We start from the raw sequence: 23,177 nt of genomic DNA on the forward strand, positions 1-23,177 counted from the left end.
CGCTAAAGGTATGTGAGGCGCCAACTGGCCGCATGGAATTTTCAGGTGCTGCAGGAATGTCTCAAAGCATACCTTTCAAGGTAGACGCAGGAGGGAGGCAGGCTATGAGATCCGGTTCTCACCTGCAGTGCCATTAAAGATCACAGCAGTTAGAACTTGACAGAACTCCTCCCCAGTTTCCAAGGCAGACACAGGCAATGCCTTGTACAAAGTCACCTTTCTCACTGTGTCAGCCCCACTGGTGTCTGTGAGCAATGCAGCGAGCTGTGGATAACACAAGAGGAGGAATCAGCTGCGCTTTCTGGCCAGGCAGCCAAGGCAGCTTCCCATAAAGCCCTGGTGGCTAAATCCTGAATTCTCACACTGGAGCCAGGACATTCACCCCTCACAGTACTCCCTCCGAGGGACAGGCAATTTCCGGTGCTGAAGCCCAACCTGGCAGCAATCCTTCCTTGGCAGGACTCAGGCAGGGCCTGGGGATCTCCGTGTACTTCCACAGCAAGCACGCAGTGAGATTTCTCCCACAAACAACAAACACAGGCTGCTGTGCTGCCCCTCCTCTGGACAGGGAAGATCACAGGAACCCAACCAATGCCAGTCCACAGCTCCAGAGCAGTGGCAGGGGGATGGAACTTCTATCAGGTGTTGGTGTTCTTTGGAGTGGGGAGGAAGGGGGTCCTGGGATGAACCCAGGACCTCATGATTGCCAGGCAACGGTTCTACTGTTAAGCTGCATCCCCAGCCCTTTTGTATTTGTTTGTTTGTTTGTTTATAGTTTTGTGGCACTGGGGATGGAAGCCAGGCCCTTCACCATGAGCTACACCCTGGCCCTTTTATTATTTTTTATTTTGAGGCAAGTCAATCACTGACTAAGTGACAGACTAAATCATAGAGTTGCCCAGACTGGACTCAGATTTGTGTTTCTTCTACCTCAGTCTTCTAGAATATTGGAATTACAAGCATGTGCCATTGCACCTAGAATTTTAAATTTTTTTTAAATTTTGAAGTCACGTGCAATGACCCACACCTGTAATCCCAGCATTCCGAGAGGCTAAAGCAGGAGGATTACAAATTCAAGCCCAATCTGGCCAATTGAGTGAGACTCAGCCTCAAAATAAAAGATAGTAATAATAAAAATGACTAAGGATGTATGAAGGCCCTAGGTTCAGTTCCAAGTGGTAAAAAACATTTTTTTGAGACAGGGTCTGCTAAAGTACCTAGTCTGGCCTCAAATGTATAATCCTCCTGTCTCAGCCTTCTGAGTAGCTAGGATTACAGGCATGCAGCACAGCAGCCAGTTGTTGGTTGGTTTTCAGTTGGTATTTCCCTCATACAACTCTTCCTTCAGTTGTCTTATGCCCTACCAGGACTGTGGAGTGTTTGATGCCCTCCCCCGGGGGCTCATCCCTGTGCTCGCTGACTACAAAGAGTCACCAGGGAGTCCGCTCCAGCCAGATGAAAACCAATGTAGCGGCAGCTTCTCCTGCAGACGCAGAGCCCCACCTAGCCTCACCGAGATCAGCATCGGCCAAAGTCCTCCCAAGACAGCACATCCAGCACCAGTCCCTGGGCACAGCCCGGGCCACCTGTAAAAAGATGTTTCTGAGCCCCATCCAATTTAGACAGTTGATGCATCTAAGCAAAGCCTGCCAAGAAAACAGGAAAATTTCTACATAGCTCCCAAAAAGGAGTCTCACCCCAACAGAATTTCTGGGGAGTGGCTGTGAGTCAGCAGCAAAAGTCCCTGGGGAGGAGGTCTGCTCCCGCCCCATTGTGGGTTCCTCAGCTCGCCCCCTCGCCAGGTCTTTGCTCAAGTATCTCCTCCTAAGGAGGCCTGTTTGAAGCACCCAGTTTAAATGGGACCATGCACACACCCTCACACTCGAACACACCCCTACACATACCCAGCACACACTCCTATATGCACACCACACACTACACATGCCTGCACACACACTCAAGCTCCCACACAGCCCTACATGCACCCAGCACACCTCCTATGTGCGCAGCCCGCAGGACACATGCCTGCGCACACACTCAAGCTCCCACACAGTCCTACACGCACCCAGCACACCCTCCTGTATGCATACCACACAGTTCATGCACCTGCACACACACTCATGCTCCCACACGGCCCTACACGCACCCAGCACACACTCCTATGTACTCACCACACAGTACACACACCCGCACATGCATTCAAGATCCCACATGGCCCTACATGCACCCAGTACACACTCCTATGTACTCACCACACAATTCACACACCTGCACACTCACTCAAGCTCCCACAAGGCCCCACACGCACCCAGCACACACTCTGTATACACACCATATTGTTCACATGCCTGCACACACACTCACGCTCCCATACACCCCTACACACACCCAGCACACACTCATATACACACTATACAGTTCACATGCCTCATACACACTCATGCTCCCACACACCCCTACACGCACCCAGCACACACTCTTATATACACACTATACAGTTCACCTGCCTCATACACACTCACGCTCCCACACACCCATACACACACCCAGCACACACTCCTATATACACACCACACAGTACACATGCCTGCATACAAACCCATATACACACAGAAACATACCTACAGACCCAATGCGCGCACCCATGTACACACTCCATGTGCATACCTGCACACAATACACACCTGTATACACATCCAAACACATCTGTACACATATCCATGGACCCAGCACACATACACACACACACCTGCATGCACACACCCTCATATATACATTGGCATGTTCCCATGCACATACATACTCTTACCTGCACGCACATCCACGTACACCCACAAACCCAATGCACACCCACACAGCCACACCTATACATACACTCAGCACGCACACATTCTCATCTGTACCACGTATTCCCATACACGCCCAGCACACACCCAACACATCCCCAACACGCAGACCTGATCCCCTTCACACTGCTCTGCTCTTCCCGTTTTCTTTTGCAGTCACCACTTTCAAAACTGACTTGTCTGTCATCTGCTGTTACTGTCTCTCTCCACCGCGCAGTGGAGGTAGGAGGGACTCGGTGTTCTGTTCACTCAGGCCCCAAGTACCTAGAACAACACCTGACACAAAGGAACTACCCAGTTACATGTGCAATGCATTCCAGACCCCTAAAAACAGAAATTATATCGCGATGGGGTTTTAATTAGTTAAGGCACCTTATGACTAGATTTTTTACAGCAAAATGCTCTAATATTTGCATAGATTCACACTTTACTAATCTTGTTTTATGAATAATTTACTCACTAAAAAGTGTAAGAGGTGGACTTCATTTAAGATGCAAAGGAAAAGGGAGGGAATAGAGAAAGGAAGGTTGATTCCGCTGGATGGGAGATAAGAAGAGAGACCCTGATATTGATGAGGAGAGTAAGATGGCTCTGTGGGCCACATCTAATATTTCAAGCCCAAGATCCCCGCCCCATTGACTTAAAAGTCATCATCTAAATTCAGGAATTCCCCCTGGGGTACAGTTGCCATATATCACATCTTATTTGCTCTATAAAAATGACATCTCCAGGGGCAGAACACTTCAGAAAACTTTTGGGATCCAAATTTATCAAAGGTGACAGCCACCTTGGGCAAGGGTCCCTGGTCAGTAATCCTTGTTCAGATGTAGCATGGCTGCTGGTGTCATAGAGTGACACTTCAAAAGACATCCTCCCAAATCCTTCCAAAGGAAAAAAGCAATACCAGCTTCAATTTGTTGAAAGCAATGATCTTAAGTGGAAAAGACAACATGAAGAAGCTAAAAAGTGGATTGCAGAGAGCAGAGTAGTGGTGAGCAGAGCCAAGGAAAGGGGTAAGGAGGAAAGATGGCACCCATGCAGGGTGCTGATGGGTAGTGGGAATCACTCCTAATGCTCCACGGCACAGCAGGAGAGCTATGGTTGGCAAAGACTGACTGAATATTTCAAACAGGGTAGTAGATAGAGAATGTTCTCAATTCCCCAAACAAAGAAATGACAAATGTCTGAGGTGAGAGATATGCCAATTCCTATGCCAATGACGACTGTATAGAGTCACACTGCTCCCTGTAAATATGTGCAGGGACTGAGTGTCAAAGATAAACGTATATCTAAACAAAAATAAATTTTCTTTAGCACTCCAGGACTATCACACCGTTTTGCCTGGCTTAACTCTTCTGGGTAGAGTGAAGGGCAAGCCATGACATGACAAGCTAAGCCAAGTTTGTAGAAGCCCAGATATTCCCTGATTCTATAACTAAGCCATCTCTGTCCTTCAGCAACTCACTCCACTATGGTTAGCTCATCTCCAAAATACCAGACTAAGCCCATCCAAGAGCTCTGCTTCTCCCTGAAGCCAGTCCCTTATGCTCATTCTCATCTGAGAAATGCAGACAAAATGCCTTCTTCAAATAGCACAGTGCCTTGCACTCAGCAGGTGCAGGGTTAGCTGGGGCCCCACTCCTATCTTCTTTCCCCACTCCCTTCCCCTTGTCCTTTCCCTTCTTCTCCCAGCCCTGTGAGTGGGGTCCTGCTAAGTGTCCTGCTGCTCCCCATACCTGCTGGGGTCTCCTATGGAAGACTCCAGAGAGCATAGAGAAACAGGGAGGAAAACTGTGTGTGCCAGACCTCCCCCTTTAAGCATATTGCAGAGCGCTAGGCAGCAATGTCCCATAGGGCCTGAAAATTACAGCAGCTCTCCTTTCCTGCACTCTGTCTCTACCCTACCCACTAGCTTTGCAAGGCCTCACACAACCTTAGTAGAAGATACTGTGGGTCAGGGAGGCCCGACAAAGCTGGTACCATGTGGGCAGGTTGTGGCCTAGGCTGTGGTTCCCAAGTCCATGCCCTTTCTATGGCTGCCCAGCAGCACAGTAGGGATGGCTCTGCCCTCCAAAAGGACCCGGTTCACCAAAAGGCGTTGACCTTCCCCTCCACCACCTCGCCCACCACCAAGTGCCCACACCACAGCTCCCCAGGTTTCCCACCAGCAGCAACAGGTGGCCCAGGATGGGTCATGGTCTGCATGCTGGGAGTGACCGGCTACAACCGTAGGTCACAGAGAGTGGTGGCCAGCCTGGCTGTTCACAGGCCGCTTGTATCTCAAATCCTTCAGTAGCAGCAGCAGCAGACCTTGGGAACTTGCCAAAGATGCAAATTCAGGTACAAGGGCTCAACCTTCAAAACCTCTGCTCAGGGTCCTGCACACCAAAGATTGAGAAATACTGATACGTAACTGCCATGCCCTGAGTAAACCTTATGCTCCAGAGCAGCAATTAGAGCAAGGAGAACCTAGTCCAGATGTATCCTTATGACTCAGAAGGCCCTGACTTCCTGTTTCATGACAGCTGACCAGTTAATGACACGTGCATGTGGATGGGGGTGGAGGGGACAGAGGAGGAGGCTCTATTCCCAGCCAGAACAAGATGCTTCCTCCACCAGAACTAATGTGAGATAAGCACTGCCAGCGGAGATAGGTCAAAGTCCCCTGGGGGAGGGTCACACACAGGGAACTTTGGACAAACACCAGTGACAGGTCAAAGTGAGAACCACAGGCCATGAACAAAGAGTAAGGATTACCCAGAGGGCCACAAGCACAGCTGCAGCCAGACCTAGGCCATCTGCCGCTCAAGCCACAGACACAAGAGACAGCATACATCCACCCCTTTGGTGGACCCCAGCCAGGCCCAACAGGAAACTCAGCGGAGAATTTCAAGGCAGAAAGTGGTGGCTGTATCTTTCCCTCAGGATTTTCTCTTGCAGAAAGAACTGCATCCTTTCCTGTGCCTGCATCACCAGATAGTTGGGATTGGGTGGTGCTGGTTGAGGAGTGGGGACAACGTGTCAAAGCCCTTTTGCCAAAATTCTTCCAGCGGGATGACAGCATTTGAAATGTCACTTGTAGCAGACAGCAGAATCTAGAAGAAGGGGACACATAATAGTTGTCGTGAGATGTGACAGTCAGACCAGACAATGAAACAGACTTATGACATGTTTCACTCTCAACATAGTACAACAAAAGGAACAGGATTTTCAGAGTTGCCGTACCTCAAGCTAGAGGACAACTCCTCATTATTCTTCTGGAATAACATAAGACAGACCTACAGTCCATGTGGCAGTCCCAATGAGAAGAAGGAGGGCAACTGTTGGGGACCCTGAATGCGATGGCAAGCAGAAACCCTGAAACCCAGGATTTGGAGGCAGGTTTATTTATGTCAACAGGCACTGTTCAGGATCACCCCCAAAATATCAGGCTCTGGTCTCTGGTGGTCTAGAGCTTATATGAGATAAGCAAACAGGAAATATAGAGGCAGAATGGCTTGTCAATTGGGGATTGGTTTATACAATATGCATCACAGTGACCAGCTGTTTCTAAGAGACAGAAGCAACCGGAACTGGAACAGGAACTATTACCTAGATAACTAACAAACTGAAGTATACTGGCTGGGCGGGGGGGTATTTATGGTAACCCGGCCTCGCCTCCCCAGATCAGGACACAAAGACAGAGCAGAGCTGGGAAGCAATTTCAAGAATGTGCTCCTTTGTCATTCTCCATGATCAAACACACGACCACGTGGCCCATGGGAGGGTACAGACTACAGGCTGGGGGTGTGGTGTACATAGGAGCTTCTCATGGATCACACTTTCCTGTTTCATTTTAGAGGTATTTTTATATTTTGCATTAATATTTTTTAAATATCATTGATTCAAATGTATCCAATTCAAGAAATGCTAAAGTGAAATATAAGCCCCCTCGCCCATCAAATTTAGATATGAGCTCAGTGTTGATGGAGAAGGATTTTCAAGAAGACCATCTTAGGTCTTTTTTTTTAATCACAAGAAGTTACTGGCTGTGGGTAGAGACGGGGAAGGGCCAAATGATGGGAAGACAGTTGGCCAGGAGGAATGAGGGGAGACGCTGAGAGACCACCGGGTGCCGGAGCAGAGGAGAGGGAAGAGAACTCACAGGAGTGAAGGAGAGACGTGAGCTTGAAGCCTGCTGGGCCCCAAGATGTCTGTGTTTTCCCTTATGCTGAAAGCTTCAGTGCACAGAGCATGTGGCGAGCAGAAGGTGGAAGACCTGTGCTGATCTCGAAACTTCTGCCGGTGCTCCTTCCAACCCATCCTTCACACGTCAGCCAGTAGTTGGTCCGCAGGTTGCGAGTTATTGTTATCGATTAATATACATCAGCTGGAAGGAGTTTCCAAAGACCCAAGCATTATCCCTGTAGCCTTCCACTTAAATCTTTCAGCCCAGATCCTAGTAAGGCTTAGGAAACCCTACTGGCCCAGTGCCTGCCTCTCTGTCTCTCTAGCCTCATCTCTACCAATTCCTTCTGCCTCCCAGCCCTTCTCCTTGTGCCTTGACAATGCATGCACCCCTGCCCCCTGAGTCCCTAGCCCCAAGGCCTTCCTCTCTCCCGGCATCCCTGCCTCCTGTTGACTCCTCTCCCTTGAGATTTCAGCTCAACAGCTGATGATCACACTCTGCTCTGGTACCATCCCTCGCCTTTCTTTCACTTATCATGGGAATCTAGGCATTTGCAGCCCTGCGTGATCAACATCTGCCTTTACTGACCAGCTGCACATTCAGGGCAGGAATGAATTTGTACAGCTCATCCTAACCTGTGCCCAGTAAAAAATCTGGCCATAGTAGATGCTTCAGAGGTGCTAAATGATGGAATAAATGATGAATAAGTGAAGGAAGCAAGGAAGGAAGGAGGGAAAGAAGGGAGGGAGAGAGGAGAAAGGAAGTAAGGAAGAAGTGAAGTCCACTTGGTCTAGGAACAAGTTCTACATCCTTCCTTCTGCCCTGTGACTCCTAAGAATCCCTCCTGTGGCTCATTATGGGGCAAGGCATCATCTCCAACTTTTACTCCCAGAGTCAGACAGCCTTAGAGCCAAATCACTCCACATTCACCTACTCACCACAAGACCAAATTGAGTTTTGTCATCTGCAATACAGGATCAGATAATCCCTCGTTCCCTGTTGTACAGAGTAACTAAGATGCACTCAGCCATGTAGAGAAATAGTCCTGAGCAACATTCATTGGGCACCTACTGTATGCTGACGCTGCTCTAAGTCTGTCAAATGCATCTTCCCATTTGAGTTTCCCAGCAGCCTAGTGAGACAGGGAATCATAGCTGCTTCATCTTGCAAACGAGGGACTGAGGCACAGAGTTGAACTAGTACAAGTGCTGCATTGAGAGCAGCTTTCAAAGTTCCCAGGGAGCAGGGCAACAAGAGGCTGGAGAAACAAAGATAGGAGACAGAAAACTGAGGTCAGGTAGAGCTCTTTCTCTGGCTGGGAGGAAAGGAACTGGCTGAGGACTGCAGAGTGTTTATTTATACACTCAGGAGGTTGATGTCAACTTGTTTGCGAGCTGGGACAGTTTGTTTACGTGGCTTGCCTCCCTCGCTTGTGTGATCCATCTCCAGCTCCCCAGATATGAGGGTGCACAGCCATTGAGAAATGCCCCTTCCCATCTACTCCCAAGCCCACACACTGCGCGGCCACCCTGCCTGCCTTACACATGGCAACGCTGCTCCAGGGAAGCTTCTGTTTACTTTGTAGACTATGGACCACCTTGGAGCTGCCACATGATTATGAGGTCAGTAATGGCCAGAGTTTTCTCTCCACTCCTCTCAGCCATAACTGGGAAACCAGAATGCACAAGGAAATGGCTCCAGGGAGCTCCTAGTACCCATTCTCGGGCTGCAGAGGTGACCTCTCCAGGAGGCAGATGGGCCTTAGCTAGCTCATTTCCCCACACACTGTCCCTGTCATAGATGTAGCTCCAGGGTCCTGGAGAACAGACAGCAGTGACTTCTTCACTCCCCCTTCAGCCTCCAGAATTGGTTTACTCCTCAGAAACAGCCAAGAAGGCCTCAGCAGGTCAAGCAGAAAAGCCTTTCGGCAAGCATTTTCCAGCCACTTCCACTGGTTCCTCACATGCAGGGTGCCATTTCCCAGAAGAGCATTCAGACCTGGATTCCTACAGCACACAGTCCTGTAGCCCTGCATGTCTACGGGTGCAGCATCTACAGATGGAACCAACTGCCAGCCAAAACTACCACCTTACTCTGCACTGATCATGTACAGACATTGTTCTTGTCATTATTCCCTAAACAATATGCTGTAACAACTATTTACACAGCACTTACAGTACATGAAGTATTATAAGTCACCTAGAAATTGGAGTATACCATAAATGCAGTACACTCTGAGCAGTAGTTGTTGAAGAATGAAAGACTAAATTATTAGTCAAGAGTTAATGAAGTGCCAGGCATGGTGGTGCACTCTTATAATCCTAGAACTCAGGAGGCAGAGGCAGGAGGATTGTTGCAAGTTCAAGACCGGTCTGGGCTATGAAGTCAGTTTAAGGCCAGCCTGAACTGCACAGTGAGACCCTGTCTCCAAAAGACAAAAAAAAAGAGTTAATGAGGTGGCCATTTTTAACTTTGGACACCCTGGTCCATTATGATGCTATGTTTAGACAGAGCTAATGAGTACATGCTCATTTTCACTTTTGTTTGTCATTGTTTCTTCTCTAGGTTCACTTTGTATATGTCCACATTGACCCACAATCTCACTTGTAAGCCAAACTCTGGTGACAATTGGTTTTATAGTTTCATTACGACATTTCAACCTAACAATACCAGCTCAGCAAGGGAGGGGCGGGCAGTTATTAAATAACAGCTCAAAAGCAGACAAATCACCCAATTTAACAATTGGCCACAGATGTCAATAAGCATTTTCCAAAAGAAGACATACAAATGGCCAACAGATATATGAAACACGCTCAATATTGTTGATCATGGGGCTGGGGATTTAGCTCAGCGGCAAAAGTGCCTGCCTGGCAAGCGCAAGGTTGTGAGTTCGGTTCCCGGTACTGGAGAAAAACAAAAAAATAATAATAATAATAAAAATAATATTGTTGATCATTAGAGAAGTGCAAATGAAAACCTCACCCCAGTGTAAGTGGCTATTTTTTTTAAATGCTGGTGAGGATGAGGAGAAAGGACCACCTTCATACACTGTTGGTAGGAGAGTAAGTCAGCATAGCTGTTTTGGAGAATGATGTGGAAATTCCTCAAAAGAACTAGAAATAAGTCTACTGCATGATCCAGTAATTCCACTATGGGGGATATACCCAAAGGAAATGAAATCAGCATGGTGAAAAGACCCCCGCACTCCCACAGTTATTGCAGCTCTTTCACAGCAGCCAGGATACGGAATCAACCTAAATGTCCATCTTTGGGCAAATGAACAAAGAAATGTGGTAAAAATACAGAACAGAATACTGTTCAGCCATAAAAAACAGGAAATCCTACCTTTTGCTACAACATAGTTGGACCTTCAGGACATTATGTTAAGTTATATAAACCAGGCATAAAAGACAAACACTACATGATCTTACTCATAAGAGAACTCATAAATAATAGATCTTGCCAACTAGAATAGTGGTCACCAGAGACTGGGGGCATAGGGAGAGGATAGATAAGGGGATAGGGGCTGAGGATTTAGCTCAGTGGCACAGCGCCTGCCCGGCAAGCACAAGGTCGTGAGTTCGATCCAGGGTACTGGAAAAAAAAAAAAAAAACATAGAGTCTTGATAAGGGGATAGATAGAAGGGACAGGTCAGTCAGCAGGTGCAGTATTAGTGTTCAATAGGAGGAAAATATTCTGGTGTTCTGTGGCACAGCAGAATAAACATAATTAACAATAATGCATTATATCTCAAAATAGACAGAAATTGGGATGTACTCACAATAAAGACACGTTGGCTGCTTGAAGCACTGGATATGTTAATTACCCTGAGTTGATCACTACCCAAAACATGAATGAATCAAAACAGCACATTATACCTAATAAATAAGTATGAATATTATGTGTCAATGAAAAAATACTTTCAAAACAATTTATGTTGCTCAGACCAGTTCTTTAAGTTACATTCTGTGGAGATAAAACAACTATCAAGTAGGAGACAGTCCAGTGTATAGTTATCTTGTCCATAACAGTAAATGGCCAGATCCAATCTACCAAAAGTTATTCTTAAAATATAACTCCCAGTTACTTCTCATTTAAAGGTTCAGTAAACTCTAGAATTCATTGTCATGTGCTCTTGAAGCAAGATTAATATTTTTATAGACTGTGCTGGATGACACAGTAGTTGAGACACCTAGAGTAGTTGCATGCTTAGGAGCACAGAGGAATTATTTCATACACCTTAGTCTTATGTCCCCTTCTCTGTGGAATATGGAAAGAGATAAAAAGTAGAGTGCAGAGTATATTATATAGCTCAATAAATGGTAGCTGTCATTACTTTTACCTTGATTTTATTTTGCTGTATATTTAAAAAGAATGGGAAAATGATGAAGAATTTTTATAATACCAACCTCACCCCAAGAATACTTACGTTTTTCCTGCCTTAGAGATGAAGGACTCCCTAGAACTTAGGAAGCTAGGAGCTGGGAGTTAGGAAAGGCTCAGTTCATGTGAGCCTATGTAAATAAGTCCTTGGTTAACTGCTCTTGGAGTAGGTTTATCATTTTCCTAAATGGGTCCATTTTTAGTTTCCTGAAAATAAAAAAAGACAAAAGTGTAGCTTAAATCTATTTAGAATAATGTGGGTATTTTTTTAGAAGAAGAATTGTGGGAGATTCATCTTTCTCTAGTAAGGGGCTGTCTTTCTGGTGGTTGCTGGTGGTGAGAAAGGAAACAGTTGAGCCTGTCTTGGTCTGTTTTGTGCTGCTATGAGGGACCCCAGACTGGGTGATTTACAGGGAACAGAGACTCAGGACTTGTGGTTCTGGAGGCTGGGAAGGCCAGCGTTGAGGGGCTGCATCTGGCGAGGGCCTCTGTGCTCCATCCTAACCTGCAGGAGGCATCCCACGGTGAGGTGGCACAAGAAAGACCAATCTCGCAGCCTCAGCCCTTTACACACAGCACTGACCCACCTATGCACGTGGATTGGCCCCCTGTCCTTATGGACCCCTCCCCAGGCCTGACTTACCATCTCTGCTGCATTGGAGATCAAGTTTCTGACACAGGCTTTCTGGTGGATGCACTCAAGCCAAAACAGGCCCGTTGCCATTCTTCCTCCAGACATTTAATCATATTCCATTTCAGCTCAATGCTCACTTCATCAATATAAATGAAAGCAGCAGAACTTTGTAAAAATATTATGCAGCACCTATTGTGTGCATTAGGAAACATTTCAGACAGGGTCACCCACAGAAGTATTTTCCCTTTCATCCCAGTACCTGTTTATCATTGACAAACCTCACTGGCTACTTTGTACCTAGCTGGACATGTGCCAAACATTGGTCACAGAGAGATGTGTAAGGACCTGTGTCCCTCAGAGGAGTCGGCTAATCTCCTGATGGCCACATCCTGTGTGGCCCGATCCCATGGATAGCAGGGTTGACAGTGGAGCATGGAATAGGACAGAAGTGATGGTGTTTCACTTTGGGCCCAGAATATCAAAGACATGGCAGCCTCTGCCTTGCTTTCTTGGCTCACCTGCTCATGGAAGCCACTGCCATGCCACCCTGGGGAGAGTGCTCAAGCTGAGGAAGAGAGGAGCTGAGGAATCATGTCTGCCACAGTCCTGAGCAAGCTTAGGAACAAATTCTCCAGCCCCAACATCCAGATGCCTGCAACCCTGGCTAAAGGCTCAGATGCCTCCTCTGAGGGGCACCAGGCCCCCTCTACTAAGCTGATCTCAGATTCCTGGTCCTCAGGAAACATGGGAAATAATCAGTACTTGTTGAAGTAAGGTGCCAAGTTTTGGAGTAATTTGTTATGCAGCAGCAACTGACTAACACAAGGGTGTGATGTAGTTGAGAAGGCTGAGCACACATTTAGAGAAAATATACATGGAATATAAACAATAAGTCAAACAAGTAGCAGAGATCAGAACTGATCACTGTTGGGGGGAGAGAAAAAGCGGGAAGGGAGGGAGAGATAAAGCGAGAGGGAAGAAGGGAGGGAGATAGGGAGAGAGAAAGGGAGGGAGAAAAAGAGGAAGAAAGAGTGATCTGTAGCATGGGCAGGTGACCCAAAGTTCCACATAGGACCTAGCTTCTTACAAGGTCTATTCAAATCAACCTTCTTTTACCCTTCTCTAATCCCAGCAGTCATCCTGCTCAGGAGCTCTGCCAACTGGGCTGTTTCTCTGATAGCTTCTGGCACGGCCATCCCAGTTGTAAACAGATTGAAATATATCTGTACTATTAGTAGAGAGCCCTCCCAGACCCTGTCACAGTCCAGGAAGTTTATATTTGTAATCCCACGGAAAAGTTGTTGGAATTCTACTACATTAATTTCAATCTACCACCTCCAGTGCAACACGTAGCGAAAATAAAGACACTGAGGCCTATTTGTATTTGTGGGGAGCCAAGGGGGTCCTAAGTCCAGTCAGAATAACAGCTAACCAGAACAAAGGCCTCCGCCCAGGGCTGAACCTGGGTTTTATTAATTCATGAAAAGGGGAGTGGCTTGGGGATGAGTGGCTGTGAGAATGGCGGGGAGTATGTGAACCCTGTGAGCTGGGCCGGGTAGGAGGCCTGTAGTTCTCTGCAATATGCAGACACAGAGAGAGATGCAGAAAGACTAATCTGCATAACACAGTTTGAGGGAGTAGCCAATGTTTTGGGGTTGGTGCTTCAGTTTTGATGTGTAATCTTCGTGCCTTGAGAGGTCATACATAGCCTCTTTTCTCGAGCCTTTATCTCAGCCGACAGTGTGGCATCACTCAGCCTAGCTCACACATAATACTTGGGAGCTACAGGTGGAGCATACTGACCTGTCGCATTGCTTTAAAGACTACACATCAGCACCTCACTAGTCCCATTTGCACTGCTTAAAGCCAATTGAGGGAATAAAGATGAAATGTAGCCAGCTCTGCACATATCATCAATACACAGAAATAGGGCCAGGTTTAGCCAAAATGGAGAGAATTGCTCTTCTTTCAAGGAGAGTCATCCTGGTGGTCCTCTGCAAGCACCCACTGGTGCTGAGGGCTCTCAACTTTCCCCCACTCACCTCCACCCAGGCCCATCCCCATGGTAATGGGAGGATCAGTGAGTGGTCCCACAAGAGTGTCCAAGACCCTGATCCCACCCCCAGGCCAGCAGCAATCTCAGTGGCCAGGCACATACCATATTGCCTGCCAGTGTCCGCGAGGCAGACTTGGACCAAGCACATGGTGTACTAGGAGCTCCGTGCCACCCTCTGAGAGAGAAGACACACACACATCTGTTCCAGTGACACTCTTACCATTCTGCTGTTGTGGAAAATTTAAGAGGAGCGTGCTCTAGAAGTGTCATTTCTTTCCTTCCAAAGTTTTGGGTCCTTCGTACCATCCAGAGGGCTAAATCTATCAAAATGAAAGGGAGCTTAGGGTATTGTGCAACCAACTCTTATCTATATAATTTATATGAAAATTTATAAGATACTATATTACCAATATAAATATATATAAATGTTGGCTTGGTTTTCCATATAAATATATGAAGAGGCAAAAGTGTGATTTGATATTCTAAAATTTTTAATGGACATACAGTAACCATACACATTCAGAGGGTATCATGTGGTATTTTGACACATATACAATGATCAAATCAAGATATTTAGTATATACATCACCTCAAACATTTCTTTGTGTTAGGAACATTAAAATTTCTCTATTCTATATAATATGCATCAAGTTTATCTTGAAATATACAGAATATATTCAATAAACTATAGTTGTTTTGCAATATACAATAAGCTATTATTAACTATAGTATAACACTACTGTGCTATAGAACACTAAAGCTTAACCCTATCTCACTGTATCTGTGGACCTGTTAACCAATCCTTCCCTAATCTCTGTCCTCCCTACCTTCCCAGCCTCTGGTGATTTGATTTGAAGGGTTGGGAAAAGGTGCTTGGTTATCAGCGCCCTTAGTTTTTCCCTCCACTTTTGAATCCTTGAGGGGAAAGACACTGCTCATCATCTACTGTGTGCTGTACAATGTTTACAGTACTTTCTTATTGATCGAATACTGGTCTCGGATGCATGCTCCTCATATAGTTGTGTCTACCTATGGGAAAGTGCTGACCACAGCGTCTGGCACATAATTGGTCCTTAATAAATGCCAGCTTCTTTTTTCTTATTTTGCCTTGACATATGCAAATTTGTCTTATTGAAAGCAGAGGTCTCAAAATGCAAGAACATCACCAATTTTCAGGAATGAGCAGAGCTTCAGCTGCACTTGGCTGTGGTGTGGACAGAATGAGGTGTCTGACTTTGCCGATGTGAGGAGGTGTCTGGACCTCTCTTGGCCCCTTCAAAGATTTCTGGTGCTTACCTCCATGACTCAGGCCACCAAGAGCAATTTCTCACCAGGAAAGGACTGTCTTGTCCGAGGGCTTCGCACTCTCTCCATGCTTGCTAACGAAACATCCCGTATGGAAGCCCAGGTGCCCCCCACATGCAGCCAGGGAGTTCCTTCTGGAGGAAGCAATGGCAGCTGCCTGGTGAGAGATGCCTCAGGGGCCTCCTGGAAAGGCTGGCACTGTCAGGGATCTTCTGAATTCCTACGGAACACATGGCCACTTCTACACAGTGCGCCTGGCCCTCAGATGTCAAAACACTTCCACTGCTGGGAGCCGCATGCTACCTGGCCCCGCTGCCGTCCTCGCCCAGGCTGGGCCCCTGGCCTGGCTGTTCAGCAGGTTGGGACTGCTGGTTCCCTCGGATGCACTGTCCCAGCTGGGAATGCAGACCGTGATAGTGCTCCAGTCGTCCCCCCACCCCCGTCTGTCTGCACCACCCATGGCAGCATTACTGCCCATCTGACCATTCCCTCTGAGGCACCACCTGGAACTGTTTCTCTTTGGTCTTGATATGACATGACAACGTGTTAATTAAAAGGTAATTAAGCCATGATTAAAAGCCAGTCCTCAAAAGGGAAAAATATGATCACAAAAATGAGAAAAAAGAAATTCAATAAAGAAAGAAAGTAGAATAGAAACGCAATTTATCTAAGAAAGATAAATGTCTAATAGCATATTTTGAAAATGGAAAATGGCCAAACTGATGAAGAACTGAAACATCAACTGAAACAAGATACTGGGGGATGGGTTCAGTAGTGGCAGGAGATTGACAGAAAACATTTAGGGTGAGCAACTTGTACCCTGTTGCTGCTGGAGAGAGCTGGCTAGAGACAGCTTTTCATGTTTGGACACATACACAGTGAGACCCACAAATTACACTTCTAGGAATTTATGCTAGCGACACAGTTGAACAAGTATGCATAATTGAACAATTGAACAAGCATGCCAATCACATGTCAGCCTTTGTTACCATAGTGGAAATGAAAGAATGCAGTGTGTCATAGTAGGGAATGAGTTAAATAAATCCTGATAGAGCAAAGCAATGAAGTATATATATCACGGCAAATGTGAACTATTCTGATGTGGAAAAACATTCATGATGTACTAAAAAAAATTATGAAACTACACATTTTACTGAATATAGCAGTATAAATTGTAAGATGCACCATTGTGTATATATTACTAAGAGGAAAAAGTGGTTTGTATTTGCATTGAAAAAAAGCTATAACAGAAACAAATTGCATACCACAGTTAAGGTGTCCCTAAAATTTCTTCATCTTCCTTCAGAGACCGACTTTTCTGAATATCTGTGCTCAGCAATATTGTCAATGTTTTGCCACACAGTCTCTTGTACTAGCAAGAGCTTTGGTGATATTGGATTTCTTAAAAGGATGCTCTGCTGTTGTCTCAGTATTTTCTTCCGAGCATCTGACACCCATGTTGCAAGTTCTGAGGTGTAGCTGGGAGATTGATAAGTATGCTACAACTTATTATAGGGCAACAGCAACTGTATAAACAACAACTGCAAAATCTCATTTTCAGTGGTGTAAAAATGTGAAAATAATGTGTGCATTCAGAATCAGTGAACTGCAGCAGTAAAGTCTAGCACAGCTGCTCTAGCACAGTTAAGAACTTGACAAGCCTTTGTCTCCAGCTACTGGGAGATTGCCCCTAGGCCCTCTGAATTCTCTGAGTAGTAAGAATGTGTTATTTATGATGGGCCCTGCTAGTTAATCCTAATGCAGGAAAACTTGGTCTCCTAGAGAGTTTAAGTTAAGAAGATGGCTTAGGACAGGGCCATCCCAAGATGACCACATTTATCAGCCAGATAATGTCAGCCACATAATATCAGCCAGACTGACCTGGAGGGATGGGAAGGTGGCTGGAAACTTAGCTCAGTCTCCTGGGCAATGACTGACTACATCATGTTTATGCAATAAACCCAAGAAACAAACTGTTTCAAAAACAGACTTACAATCAAATGCAGCATAGTCTGATCACCTGTCTGTCTGCAGTCAGTAGAGGGGGTGAAAAAGATACGGAATCAGTACATGCCTGCTGCTGTCTTTGGAATCTTAAGTGTCCTCAGGTGGCCCATGTGTTAAGGGTTGGTCCTCAAGGTAAAGTATCGTGGACTGATCAGGTCCACAACCTCCCAAACAAGTGGACAGTGAAGGCTTAAATAAAAGAGATAAGTGGTATGACGTTAGGACTCCAGGAGGATCAAAATCTTCTAGAAGAATTTCAGATTCTCTGGAGGCTGAGACAAGGAACTTTCCTGGGTGGCCTGCATTTATTTTGTTTTCAAACAAGGGAGGGTGATACTGAAGAAAGCACTGAAATCTAAGCAGGACCTTGGAAGTCAATTCAAGGACTTCTCCAAGCAATAGCTTATGTTAATTCAGGAGAACTATGTTATCTCCAGGAAGACTTTCATAGCAGTAGTGAGATGCCTTATGGTTACAGTATTTATCTAGTTAATTGGGGTTGGAGCCAGGTGTCCTTAGCTTGTCTTGTTCTTGTCTTGTCCTTTGAGGCATCAAGACATCACAGGCCTCTACAGGCCTCAGCAGGGACCAGTGACTCACAGAGTTTTGCTTACTATGAATCCGCTGCCCACCTCCATGTAAGGGGCCTAGACTTTGGACAGACTCACAAGTAAACACAGAAAGCCAATTGGTTGATTTTAAATCCTATTCAGAGCTGCTCCATAGTGTTCTCCATTGGTAGGGGGTGTGGGAAATGGTGGAATCTTTTGGAAACGGGGCCAAGGAGAGGATATTTTGGTCATTTGGGCCATGACTTTGAAGGCGACTGGGACCCACTCTCCTTCTGTCTGTCATGAGGTGAGCAGCTTTGTTCCCTACCATGGTGCCCTGCTTCTCCAGAGGACCAAGGCCATGGAGCCAACCAATCACAGACTAAAATCAGGAAATATGGGAGGGAAAAGAAAACCTTTTCTCTTTATAAGTTAATTATCTCGGGCATTGTGTGATGTTGACAGAAAGCTGACTTTCGGTCACAGGTAGAAACACAGGTAGAAACTTCATGTTTTCATTAAAGGAAATATTGATTCTGAGAAAGAAACAGAAGTGATTCCATCCCAAATCTCTAAAACTACTCACGCTGAGCAGAATTATTTTTTCCATTTTTTATTTTTTTTTGTACCAGGAATCAAAGTCAGAACCTTGCACTTGCTAGGCAGGCACTTGTGCCACTGAGCTATATCCCTGGCCCTCCATTTTTTAATTAGAAGAAAAAGAAAGCCTACCCAAGCAGGAGAAAGTGAAACCATGTTCTTCAGTCCATCAGAGGCCTTACTCTTGGCTGTTGTAGGGAGTCTCCATTAGCAGATATAACAATGATATTTCCATGGGCCACCTGCAGTGTGAAGGAAAAGGGTGCCCAGACCTCGGCTGGCTTGTAGGTGACCAGCACTGACCAATGACCTGTGTCCATCCAGAGGAGCCATCATGACTACTACCTCACACACACTCTGGCAGCAGCACCCTCCCCACCCCACTTACTCTGCTGTTCCTGACCCTCCATGGACATGAAATGGAATAAACACAGTGATGCCTATAATGTGGGGGTGGGCTCTGTGTGGGACTGAGGAGTCTCCTGTGGTGGGTTCTACAGTGCTTTGGATGTTTATCCCATGGCCTCCACTTTGCCTCCTCAGCATCTACACTGGTTTCTCAGTTACATTCAATGTGTTGGAGCAGCCTTGAGAGTGACCTTCTCGTGGATAGGTCATTGTGCACATACAGCAGTGGGGGCCTATGACAGGGAACTCCTCTGCCCCATGCACAGGGGTCAAGCTTCTCTCCACTGGCTTGTCCGCCTGACCCATGGTACCTGCAGAGGGAATACCATGATTCCAGTCGCAGAAGCCGTGATGATTTACTGGCATTCACAAAAAAGATCAAAGCTTCTCGGCATTGCATCTGCTAAAGCTCTTCCACTAAGTAGCAAAATTTACATTAATTTGTTTGACAGATATTTGGTAAACACCTATTATGTGTGTGTCTTTAGTCAGAGCCAATGAATCTGAACCTTACGTAAAAAGTGAAAGAATAGTATGAACTTTGATATTAGGACCACAGAAATAAGCAACAATGACAAGGTAAACAAGAGACTCCATTGCCACAGCCACCCCGATACTAGTCAGCTTTCTTGTTGTTGAGCACAATACCTGACACCCACACCTTAAAGGAGGAGAGGTTTATTTGGTTCACAGTTTCAGTGGACTCAGTTTACGTTCAGCCAAATCTAATGTAGGAGGACAACATGGCAAAGGAAAACTACTCACTTTATGGTGGCCAGGAAGCAGGAAGGGCAGGAAGGAGCTGGGGACAAGAATACAGCCTTTCAAATCACGCCAGCAGTGACCCGCCCTACTTCCAAATATGGGATTTGGGGGGAACATCTTAAATCTAAGCCACAATAACATCCTAACCTGCTCTTGTGTTTGAACCACACAGAAAGGTGCTATATTCTGCCGGGGGGACTTCGGTCTCCTCTAAATATCACTGTGAGACGAAAGCAAGAAAATCAAGTTCCTATTGTCAATATTTAGAGAAAGAAAGGATTTTTCATATGTAGAGTTTGGGCTTTGCTTTGTAGAATACACACCACCTCTCTGAACAGTAGGTCAGCCTGATAACCTGGTTTAGTCAAGGGGGAAAATGCTCGGTGCACCGGAGCTTGCAAATTACAGAGAAGGGCTGAAGGGGTTGCTTTCACTATTAAGACAAAAATCAATGAATCGCCTGCTCCCATAAAAGGAAGCCTTTAGTTTACCAGCAGCATGTGAAGCTGAGCATCTGCAACCTTGAAAGCTGTGCCCTGCCAGAAGCCACTCCTTCAAGGCTGAGAAATATAACCAAATACAAATGCTTGTGCTTGGTTGAGCAGGTAAAGGTCGCAGATGGCAGGACTGCAGCATCCAGCATTAACATGATTTCAAATAAGGATGAAGCAGCCCCCAAAGGAGGCAGCAGGAAAAGCCAACATACTTTAGTACTGTAGAAATTAGCTATCACAAAAATCTAGTTGTTTCCACCCTTTCTGTGTATCATAGGAGAACATGGGCTTTGAAATTTGTATATTACTTTCTCTACCCCAATTGAGAATTATGGAGAAGTTTGTGAAGAAGACCAAGGACTGAGATGGTGCCAGCTGCAGGGGCTGTTCAGGCCCCAGGCAGTCCTAACCGCACAGGGATGCTGACCCCACAACTGTCTGCTGGGTGACCTCAAAAATCTATGTCATTTCTCTATGACTCCCTTCCCCAGTCCACAAATGGACATGCAAGCAGTGTCATGAGGAATAATTTACTTCCTCGGTAAGCACAGTGTTAACTTTCCTCTCCTGTGGTAAAAACAGAGTCCTCCTTATCTTCACAGGTCCTTTCCCTCCCCTGAAAGTTCCCACAGCAACTTGGATTCCAAAGATGGCCACAACATCCCCCTGTTAACCGCCCTTCAGGTAAGTGTATGTCCCTTTCTATTCAATCTTGGTCTAGTGCCCCGTGTGGCTCTAGCTTACCATAGAGATGACATTGCCACTTCCAAGATTGGGACTTTAGAGAGGTGCCACTTCCTTCTTTGCCTTCATAAATGTTCCCTCCCAGAAACCACCAGGCCCTCACATCTTTGGGACCCTTGCAAAACAGGCCCCACCCCACCCCAGAGGCTTAGCCCCAGCCCCACCCACCCACATCTTGCAGATTTCTTTGTTGTCTTCCCTTCCTGTCTCCACTCCACAGGGCACATCCACCCTCCAGGCTCACTAGTGGGGAGACACTAAGACATGGTCCCAAGAGTGTCTGTTGCCTTCTGCTTCTCTGTGGTATCCCTAAAATCCCTAGAAAAGGCGGGGTTCTTGGCAACCCACTTGGGACCCCTTCTGTCGCTCTCAGAACTTTCACTTTCACCATACCCCTTTTGTTTCGGTAGGCAATGAAACTCAATAAACACTTCCTTCATAAACTTGTAATAGACGGATAATGACAACTGTTTGGCCTGCACCCAAACTCGCTGTGAGGAATCTGTCCTTCAACTGGGGCTTCTTTCCTTGTACTTTTTTAGTATTGTACTTAGTGATTAAACTGTGTTTCCTTAATGTCTTTCTCCTACACACACACACACACACACACACAAACACACGTGCGTGTACATTTTCCCTGTTACTCCGTTACTTGCCTTGCTCACAGCTCTATTCCTAGTATTTATGTCATAGGCAGCCAAGTTAGATAAAAATATTATAGTCAGTTAGATAGGCCTAGGTCCTTGAAGAAGCCAGTACAGATGAGATACCTGGCGACTGTGGGGGAGACAGGCCCCTCTGCTGTGGGCCAGACCTCAAGGCAAAGGATAAAACAAATGCACCCACATAGCTCCCTAAGGATAAACATCAGGGACTGACATTCTAGATAGGTATCTATCATCTTGAGGAAGCCAGGAAGAGTCCCTGACCCAACCCACTCCAGGAAAAGCCCCTGTTCTGTATTCATACCCACTTCCTACATGACTCGCCTCCCCACTTGATCCCAATTTAATTAATTTCACCTGCACAATGAGACTCACAATCTTATGGTTGATCATAGTTTTGTCCCACTTCATGCCCACCTTGCGATTTTCCATTTTTCCCCATCTTAGACTCACCTCACCGTGTAGTTTTGCTCCATGAAATCCCTGGGAAAGGCAGGGTCCTTGGCAACCCACTCAGGATGCTTCCATCTCTCTCTTGGAACAGAATCTTTCTGCCCCCGGTAAATATATTCTGCTCTTAACCTCTGTTCTTTCTAAAATTCATTCTTTGATTTTAGAGAACACAGACTCGGACGGGACATCTAGCAGGCTGGGAGTGTCTTTCCCTATATCATTCACACAGTGTATTAACTATTTCTTGTACTTTCTGTGCTCTGACGGGTTCCTGTCCAGGACCTGCTGACCCTGGACACTGATGCCTCTTCCAGGGTCAGGCACTTCCTAGAGATAGCAAACAACTTGCTCAGGAATGTGCTTTTCAAACAGAAACCAGCCAATCCAGTGTCTACACTGCACCTGCCTCCTTCATGGAACACTCGCCTCTGGGCTCCGTCACCTGCCCTAATCACCCCAGGCCAGGCACAGGAACGAGACAGCCCTCACATCCCAGAGCCCAGCTGAAACAATTCCATTCAATTCTCTAAATCCGGGGCACTGCATGGCCTCTTCCTTCCTGCAGAAACTCTGAAGCCTTTGCTTAGAGCCCTGTCCCTATCCCTCCTGAATGACCCAGTCCCTGACCGTGTGGCCCTCTGGTGTGGCGTGTCCCTCCCCTGGAACTACGAATAACAAACTGACTTTCCACAGGCGGCGGTCTACTGACCTATCTCCTTTGCTGTGCCTCAATTTTCCTAATAATACTTTTTAAGTCACATAATTCCTGGCACTAAGTGCTCAGTAAATATCAAGTGAGTGAATATACTTCGGTGAAGTATCTCAAACATTTCAAAGTTTCAGACATGTAAGTAATTATCCACTCTGCTTACTTCTCTGCCATCCTTTTCTTTACAATGCTGTGATTCAGGACACAGGCTCTGGAGACACAGGGCCTTCCTAGACATATGACCTTGGGCATATCCCCCACCATCTCTGTATCTCTTCTTCTGCCTATAAATGTGAATAATAATCACAAAAGTTTTTCCAGGGGTCCCTCATCCACACCTAAGTGCTGAAGAACATCAGCTTTATTATTCCCACCAACTCTCCTGCTC

General features: G+C 46.2%; 1 long non-coding RNA gene across 2 annotated transcripts in view; it reads right to left on the bottom strand.

The window, feature by feature from the left end:
* Nucleotides 1-15,969, bottom strand: part of LOC102014225 — a 38,992-nt gene extending 23,023 nt beyond the window's left edge. The window contains exons 1-4 of one of the 2 annotated variants that reach the window (XR_001236719.1): nucleotides 15,385-15,969; nucleotides 14,309-14,408; nucleotides 12,042-12,221; nucleotides 11,445-11,605 (exon numbers count right to left, since the gene is read on the bottom strand). This is a non-coding gene — a long non-coding RNA (uncharacterized LOC102014225). Of the gene's footprint in view, nucleotides 1-11,444; nucleotides 11,606-12,041; nucleotides 12,222-14,308; nucleotides 14,527-15,384 lie in introns of those variants that run through there. The other variant, XR_263262.2, reaches the window with a different exon arrangement.
* Nucleotides 15,970-23,177: the final 7,208 nt, after the last annotated feature.

Source organism: Chinchilla lanigera, unplaced genomic scaffold (genome assembly GCF_000276665.1).
Source record: "Chinchilla lanigera isolate Chin_1 unplaced genomic scaffold, ChiLan1.0 scaffold00064, whole genome shotgun sequence".
Taxonomy (NCBI): domain Eukaryota; kingdom Metazoa; phylum Chordata; class Mammalia; order Rodentia; family Chinchillidae; genus Chinchilla; species Chinchilla lanigera.